The sequence below is a fragment of the Polypterus senegalus genome, chromosome 8 (genome assembly GCF_016835505.1).
Source record: "Polypterus senegalus isolate Bchr_013 chromosome 8, ASM1683550v1, whole genome shotgun sequence".
Classification (NCBI taxonomy): domain Eukaryota; kingdom Metazoa; phylum Chordata; class Cladistia; order Polypteriformes; family Polypteridae; genus Polypterus; species Polypterus senegalus.
Genome location: NC_053161.1, coordinates 152336281 through 152344236, shown reverse-complemented (window position 1 = coordinate 152344236; position 7956 = coordinate 152336281). Strand labels below are relative to the sequence as shown.

The following is a 7956-nucleotide window of genomic DNA, read 5'->3' as shown; positions in this document are numbered from 1 at the left end:
TAGGCATTAAATAAATTATATTTAATATTTAATCCTTGTCTCCTATATAAGTGCATTGTTTTTATGACGGTATAACGGTATTGAAACTGACACCGTTGCTATTTTTAGATCCCGCGGGATACCATATTACCGTTTTACCGCCCAAGCCTAATATATATATATATAGTCACACACGTGCACATGGGAGGCAACTAAATGGCTTGAGTAAGGGCAGTTCTGAATAATACTGGGATGTGGCAGAGTGTAGTGACTCTTTTTCTCCCTTTCCTGCGGACCATTCATGGGCGATTTCACCTGGCCCTCTTGACGTTACTTCCGGGACCGAGCCTATGGAAGACCTTGCTGGCTCTGGCCCCTGTGATGTCATGTCCCGGCTCAAGCCTATGGCTGAAGACCCTTATGAGCCTGACCCCTTTGACCTCACTTCCTGTCTTCCCCTTTAAAAGCCTCCACCTTTTCCTTATTCCCTCAGTTCTGTTTTGTGCACATCAGTGCTGCATTCATTGTTTGACTTTGCAGCCAGGATACCAATTATATGGGTGGCTGCCCCAAACCTTACTATGACTCTGTGTGGAGTTTGTGACAGTGGCATAGCCGACAGGATGGAATGGTCCCAGAAGAGAAGCGGACATGACTTGCACCGTACCCAGGTGGGAGCGTACTGGGGCTGAGTTTTCAGGCAGGGAGGGTGTCCCGCGATTCCGAAAGACCTGGTGCAGGCTCCGCTCCCGGCCCACTTAACTGGACAACCCATTCGGGCCAGGGGGTGTGCGGGAGGGGCTCACAGACTTGGGCTGCTCCGGAGGGGAGAGGCAAAGGGGGCTTATTATGCTCTCCAGGGAGAGAGTGCCCGTATCCCTGTGAAGGCAGAACCCCCAAATCTCACCTAGGGGTGCCCCAGACTGGCAGGTGAATATAATACGAAAGTGGAGGTTCGACCCAGAGCGACAGACCCACAAGCAAGCCTGGTCATTGTGGGCTGCGGTAGGGCACTGGTTATGGCCAGGTGAAAACAAGCCCTACCAAATAGTGGAGCAGGTGGCTTGCTACCTGCTTCTAAAGGCACTACCCCACGGTTTCGCCCTGCTGGTCTGGGGTAAAGACTTTCAAAATATGAAAGAATTAATAGACCTAATTGAGGCACAGGGGACGGCCTCGCAACCTGGGGGAGCAGAACCGTCCCTTAGTCGAGCTCACCCGCTGTACATTCCTAAACCTAGCCCCCCCGTTCAACCTGGAGCTTGTGCCGATGTCCCCGGAGTCGCGGGCGTGCAAACCGCTTGGGAGCAAGGAGGAATGCAAGTGGAGGGGGAGGAGGGATTGGTGTGCTCTGACTAACCCGTTGGTGGTCCCACACACAGGCATGGTGATTGTAAACGGTTACAAGACCACAGCCTTGTTCAATTCCAGGAGCAACATTTCCATTGTTGCCTGACAATTTGTGCTGCAGTGCAGCAACAGTGGTTAAAATTTAAGACCAGTATAATCTGTGTCCACAGAGAAATCCGCTGGTACAGGTCCGCCTTCTGTGTCATCAGTTATGGAGGATAGGTTCAGAAATTAATCGTGGTGGTCCTCCCAGATCCACCACACCCTGTGATACTAGGACGGGACGGGTCTAAAATTAAAAGCGGTGAGACACATAACACTCCTGGTGTTAACTTTGGCCTAGTTATAGACGGGGATGAACCATCTCAAGCTGCCTCCACGCCGTGTAACAAGCCGGCAGAGAGTGACTTGGCAACTACTGGACTGTCGTGTGGCGATACTTCATCCACCTGCGCCGAGACGGAACAGGAGGAAACCACACCCCTTGAGGTCGGCCCGGACCCTCTCTCCCTTTCGCGGTTTTAATTCAAAGAAACACCGGCTTCTTTTAAAAGGAAGCAGTGGAATGAGGATTCCCTGAAGTTTTCCAGAAATGCAGTGGTCCTGGTCAATGGCCAGCGCACTAACCAGTTGATGCCACAGGGTCCTCACTTTGTGTTAGAAAACAACCTTCTATATCCCGTAGCAGAGCATGATGGGCAGGAGAGGAGGCTACTGCTAATCCCACGGACCCTCCAGCGGCAGGTCTGTGAGTTAGTACACGCCCACCTCCTAGGTGGCCACCCAGGATACCAATTATACGGGTGGCTGCCCCAAACCTTGCTAGGACTCTGTGTGGAGTTTGTGACAATATATATATTACATTCATAGCATCCATAGTCTGAGTCTCGATCTGACTGAGTAAGACTCAGACTATGGATGCTATGTAATTACTCTGATCTCCAGGCTTTCAAATAAATGAACCACATGCTGTGGAGCAGCGTAAAGGGACTTCATCTCTGATGCTGACGTCCGAGGTTCGATTCCCGCGAGGGGTGCAGTGGATTGTGTACGCCTGACGAGCCCAAATAAGGGCGAAAAACATGTTGCGTACTCTTTGCATTATTTGACAGTAAACTATGTAACATTCTATGATCTGCTTCTCACAACTGAGAGGGCCTGTGGCAGATGTTTGCCAACTGGCAGACCAACCACATGCGTTACCTGGTAGGTAACCACCCATACAATCAGATTGGACTCAGACTATGAATGCTATGAATGTAAATTATCCAATCTCCAGACTGTCAAATAAACGAACCACACGCCGTGATGCAGCGTAAAGGGAGTTTGTCTCTGACAATGATGTCCGAGGTTCGATTCCCGCGAGGGGTGCAGTGGAGTGTGTATGCCTGATAAGCCCAAATAAGGGCAAAACACGTGTCGCATACTCTTTGCATTATTTGACAGTAAACTATGTAATATGTTTTAATAAATATATATATATATATATATATATATATATATATATATATATATATATATATATATATATACACACATACATACACACACACAGCCACTTCATCTTTACTATGAAAATGTAGAGAAGGCTAATCAGAGTTTACAAATTCCAAAATAGGAAAGTCTGTAACGCAATTACATATATCAGCAATGCATCAGGAAATAAAATTAGGGAGTACAAATACAAAGAAATAACTAGCACACTTAGTGAATAGTAGTAGTCCTTGTATTCCTCAAAGTGTAAAAAGGAGTGGTTCAAGCCAATAACTTTGATAAAATATAAAAAATACAGCCTGCTACTCTAAGTGTAAGATGAACCCCTGAGACTCATTGAAATTCAAGATGCCATAAACTGACCGCAAAGCGGGAGAGCTGCAGGCTTTGCCGTGGAATTTTTTAAAAATGTCAGTTAACACTATTACAGTGAGCAATGTTTGCTAAGATAAAGAAAATACAATTTTACCAAAGACATTGTATCACACGCCAATTACTTTCTTCCCAAAGAAAAACAAAGTCTTGGTACAATATACATCGTACAGGCCAGTTTCACCTCTGAATGGTGATGTTAAGGTCAAATAAGAGAAAGACTCTATAATATCCCAATATCAAACTGGAGTTATTAAAGACATACTTAGCATACCATCTGCAGTGCTTGTTGAATATAATATTGTCAATCTAATCAATCTGAATTGCCAGATGTCTCACTATCTGATGCAGAAAAACAGCTTGATAGAGTTGAATAGGCGTATCTATTTATCATATTGTAAAGATGTGGGCTTGACATTAATAGACTTTATTGATAGGACTAAATTACTTTATAATAGTTCAGAGGTTGCAGGCTGTATCACTAATATAAATTTAAATGACTTCAAATTAGAATTGTGAACATTCTGCATCATCTAGTCATGTTTTTTTGGCTTAGTTTTCCCCCCACTCCCTTACTTGATTTTTGTATTTTCTTTATTTTACTTTTAGCTTAGTCATGATTCCTTTCCCTATAATGATGTGTTTAGGGCTTTCAGGGTTAACTTAAGTATTTTTCACATCTTGGATTGCCACCATCTTATATATAAATGTCTACACATGGAAGTGCGTGCGTGTGTGTGTCTGTCCGGCCCAGAAGTCAGAGGTGGAGTCGAGGTAAGGGCTCCACCTCCGAGGATACACAAGCAAGGCCAAAATGTCAACAAAACAAAACCTCAGAAGAAAGAGTCACTTGCTTAGTCACTAATATCGAAGCGAGGCGAGCATGCCAGTAAACAAAATCCTCCTAGGACAGAGATTCCTAGAGTAATTCCTTTCAATTAACCTGACATCTCTACATTTAAAATTTTTTCTGAAGATGTGAATAGTTTCTAGGACCCCGTGCTTTTTACAGCACCGGCTTACACAGCTAGTTTTCTAATATTGTTTGTTTGAGACTGCTAGTATGGTTACATTTACATTTATTTGCTTGTCAGATACTTTTACCCAAAGCGACTTACAACAGAGGTAACAGAATCGAATAACATTAGGCTAGGGCCCGTTTGTTCAGCAAGTGTAATAATAGGACAGGTAACAAAAGTTGACTTCCACAAGTAAAAAGAGGTAATAACTAATAACTTACAATCATAGATTATAATCAATAATACAATTAATCTTAATCAGCAAATAAGCAACAATACAAAAGATCGCAGAGCAAAGATTATTTTTCTCCTCCCAATCAATTTTAGGATATTCACAAAACAGGTGGGTTTTTCTTACTTCACTATACTTAAAATCCTAATACTCTGTATATCCAACTCATTATAATAATTATTCTTGGTGGCTCTAAAATCTGTACTAACCCCTACTCTCTCTTCTGTTTCCTTTTCCAGTGTCCTTTTGGTGGTGGCATCTACTCAAAGCACCGTGATATTCCAAAAATGATGGATGGATTAAAAGCCAGAAGTCTGTATGACCATCAACATCAAGTGACTCCATGAGAACCCTAACTACAAAGAGGATTATTTCATTTATTTTAGGTAGGATGCCCTGAGGGGACTGGTCGGTCCCGTGGCCTGGAACCCCTGCAGATTTTATTTTTTTTTTCTCCAGCCGTCTAGAGTTTTTTTTGTTTGTTTTTTCTGTCCACCCTGGCCATCAGACCTTACTCCTTTTCTATGTTAACTAATGTTGTCTTATTTTAATTTCTTATTTTGACTTTTATTTCTCTTTTCTTCAGTATGTAAAGCACTTTGAGCTACTTTTTGTATGAAAAGGTGCTATATAAATAAATGCTGTTGTCATTTTTGATTGCTTCTTAAATACATTGAGGGAGTCAGGAGTTCAGATGAAGGTGGACAGCTTGTTGCACCAACTGGCAACTGTAAAGGAAAAAGAGTCTGAAGTCATGAAGGACATTTTTGTGTCCATATGCTCGGAGCGGATGAATCAAAGATGGACTTGTCTTTCCGCAGCAACAGTAAACATGTTTGGTACAAACTGAAGGCAACATTTCAGGAGAAGAACCTCATACTAATTGTGAAGCTTGGTGATGGATGTGTTTCAGGCTTTGCTGCCACAGAGCCTGGGCAGTCATTGAGTCAACTATGAATTCTGCATCATATCCAAGTATTTTGCCCAGAGCTCCGCCAAGTTACACTGTGGTTAAGATTAGGGTTATTGGAGGGTATCTGATTTGAATAATGACAACTATCCATTAATTCAACTTCACCTCACAGTTGCCAGATTGTCTACTTTCACACCCATTTAGGCTATTTTTAAATCTGTTGTGCTTGACTCCTCATTTTGGGCTATTTTTCTTGAAACTGTGAGCGATTTTGTAAATACTAAAAATGTCGATTTCCATTTATATGTGCCAGTAATTATTTTACTTTCCATCCACACATTGTCACACAACCGCCCTCATTTAAAGTGTAAAACATGTTAATTTTATGGATTGTTACAGTTCATTCAACCAATGACCTGTTGGTTTGATTATTGATCAAACTGGGCAATGCAGTGGCAGTTGACTAATTATAGCTGATTAAAGAGTCTAAAAAAGAAAAGCACAAATGTGTGCTGAAAACAAACCAATGGGTGGAATATCTGCAGCCCATAAAGCAACTACTGGTAGAGAACGTTTAGGAGGAAAATATAAACAAAATTTTCAAAACAGAAAAAAATGTATTAGGAGGTATGGAAAGATACTCCTGATGTAAAACAACCGATTGCTTCAAATCTTTGAGAGAATACAAAGGTTTACGATTGCGGCATAATCTTTTTTTATTTGACTACAACACTTATAATAAACTGTTACAGCGGTTTACGTATTTGGTAGCATTTTGTTTTCCTGGGGCAACAAAATGCGTTGTATTTCTCCATGAAACTTGTAATTATATTGGTCTTTGGCTTAGCGATATCAAATCGTTCATCTAAGAATAAAAGTTAAAAGGCTATAACTACGCCGACATGCTTGAAAAAAAGTTTATCAAGCCCAAACTTTAGGTTCCTTACCTTTTTCTATTTTTTTTTTTCCCTCTCTAGGTGCACAGCTCTTCACTGACGGTAATGTTGTTTCAAAAGAAAAGGAAAATAAAAACAGTAGCCAAATCGGCTCTCGTCATTTTTTCTACTAATGTATTAAAAGAAACCCATTTTATAGGCTTCCTTCTGTGAGTTGTATCCTCTGACATATAATGGTCTTACAATTCAACTACAGTACATGGCCCTGGCTACTCGTACAAATGATGGACTAATTGACCAATCAGAGGAGTGACGTTCGCAGCTTTTTTCTAGGATTGGGCGGGATCTTAACTGTAAATAGACTGTGAAGTGCTTGTTAAATCTGGTAACCTCGGGCGTAGTTGTGGTGTGTCATATTCCCCATATAGCTAGTTCACTGATTTGCGGTCGGACTTTTCGGAGAAACGCAAGGTTGCTGTTGATTTGTTACTTGATCATTTTTGGGGAAAAATCAATTAAAGACACACTGCATTTGTCAAAGAAATAAACAGCAAAAAGTAAACGAATCCAATATGCATTGCTCCAAAAGCAGTTCCACCAAAATATTTCATTTGGAGCTGACCAGATTATATTTACATTATATAACTGACAAAAAGTGAAGGTCAGCGCTAAGTAACAACAATTCTTTTTTTTTTCCTATTCGTCTGACTTGTAACTCTGAGCTCTTAGGGCATTCGTGGAATTTCCGCCTCGGAAATTCGAGTTTACAGTCTGTTCGAGTGCACGCGAGTACATCTTTACTTGCAGACAGAGGAGCGAATTTGAGGAGCTGCTATTACTGTAATACCCTAGTGAGGTGCGAAGTTATTCGTGGCAGAAACACTGGAGCCCCTAAGAGTATAACCTTCCTCCTACTAATGGAAATAGTTATCTGCTTGCTCCGATTTTTATATTTTTAATAAACGGATCATTGGCTCAAACTCTAATAAGTATTTAACGTTACATTCATTTCGTTTACCCCGACTAAAGCGGTCCGCTAAAATATTAATCGAAAATGTTTAAGCTGAAGAGAGTCACAGTATCAATCAGAAGTGTAGGCACATGGACACGCACTTGAGCAGAGCCTTTAAGACTAGAAACCAAAATGCGGTTTATCCCCGTTTTACCCAAACATTTTTATTCGAGTACGTACCTCTTCCAGATGACCACTAACCGCGTCAACTTCCTCGTGCAATGTTTCCACTACAGAGACGCTGCCTGAAGCGAACAGAAAAAAAAACCTTCCTGTTCCACAGCTCCATGACTGTATCAAAATAAAAGTCCTCGTCGAAGTACTAATATCCTTTTATAGCTATTACACTGTACTCTAAATCGCAGTCCGCCCATTTTCCTAACCCGCCCATCCAGTCTTATTGCAGATACTGTAACGTGTAGTTATTCGTCTGATTTGCTAATATAACAATTTTGGAGCGGTAGGTTACGTGAAACAATAAACGATATATGCAGGGTGGTCTATATCTAATTGTGGAGATCCAGATCTATATGGATGACTTTGATTTATGCGGGGACGATTCCAGTTCGGTGCAAAGACGATTCTTCATGTTGTCAGTTCGCACACTTCTCGATTGTCCGGGATCTTTCGGGTGATTTTCTATATAATAAACTTAATAAGTTAAAACGTAATGAAAAATGCATAATTAG

The 7956-nt window shown here is 41.4% G+C and overlaps 1 protein-coding gene across 1 annotated transcript in view; it reads right to left on the bottom strand.

Annotated features, from left to right (window-relative positions):
• LOC120534401 (zinc finger protein 569-like) overlaps window positions 1-7552 on the bottom strand; it is a 27586-nt gene extending 20034 nt beyond the window's left edge. Inside the window, exon 1 of the mRNA XM_039761952.1 lies at window positions 7448-7552. The gene's annotated coding sequence lies outside the window, so the exon portion shown is untranslated. The remainder of the gene's footprint in view (window positions 1-7447) is intronic.
• Between the last annotated feature and the right edge of the window lie 404 nt (window positions 7553-7956).